This window comes from Vombatus ursinus, unplaced genomic scaffold (genome assembly GCF_900497805.2).
Source record: "Vombatus ursinus unplaced genomic scaffold, bare-nosed wombat genome assembly UNPS02014816.1, whole genome shotgun sequence".
NCBI lineage: Eukaryota > Metazoa > Chordata > Mammalia > Diprotodontia > Vombatidae > Vombatus > Vombatus ursinus.
The window spans coordinates 6398236-6398771 of record NW_020954594.1 but is presented as its reverse complement, the minus strand read 5'-3'; positions in this window follow the sequence as shown (position 1 = coordinate 6398771).

Genomic DNA, 536 nt, shown 5'->3' with positions numbered 1-536 from the left:
TGTGTGTGTGTGTGTGTGTGTGTGTGTGTGTGTGTGTGTGAATAGTAAAAAACAGGAGTTTGTTTTGCTTGATTATATTCGTTACAACAAGGTTTTGTTTTGGAGTTGGGGAGGTGGAAAGAAGAGGGGGGATAAGGATAGTGTAGCCAAAAAAAGTAAAAGATATTGAAACGTTTTAAAAGATGCACAGGTCAGAAAAGAAACAAGTTTCACAGCTTTGAAAATTACATGTTGAATTTGTCATACTTAAAAGAAAAATCAAGCTGTACATAATAGATTTGCAGTTTCATGCACAATCCTTTTTCTGTTCTACTTTGCCTATAGAAATGCTCATTTTATTTGGTGTTTCAGTTAAAAATTTAAAAACGAACACAATTTTTAAACATAGGATCATACATAAAATATTTTTAAAAATTTTAATTTTAAATAAATGTTTATATCTTTGTTTTTATATCACGTACATTTCCCAATGTATCCCTTCCCTTGCCCCTGTAAGAGCAGCATTCTTCATATCAATCTATGTATCTATGTATATA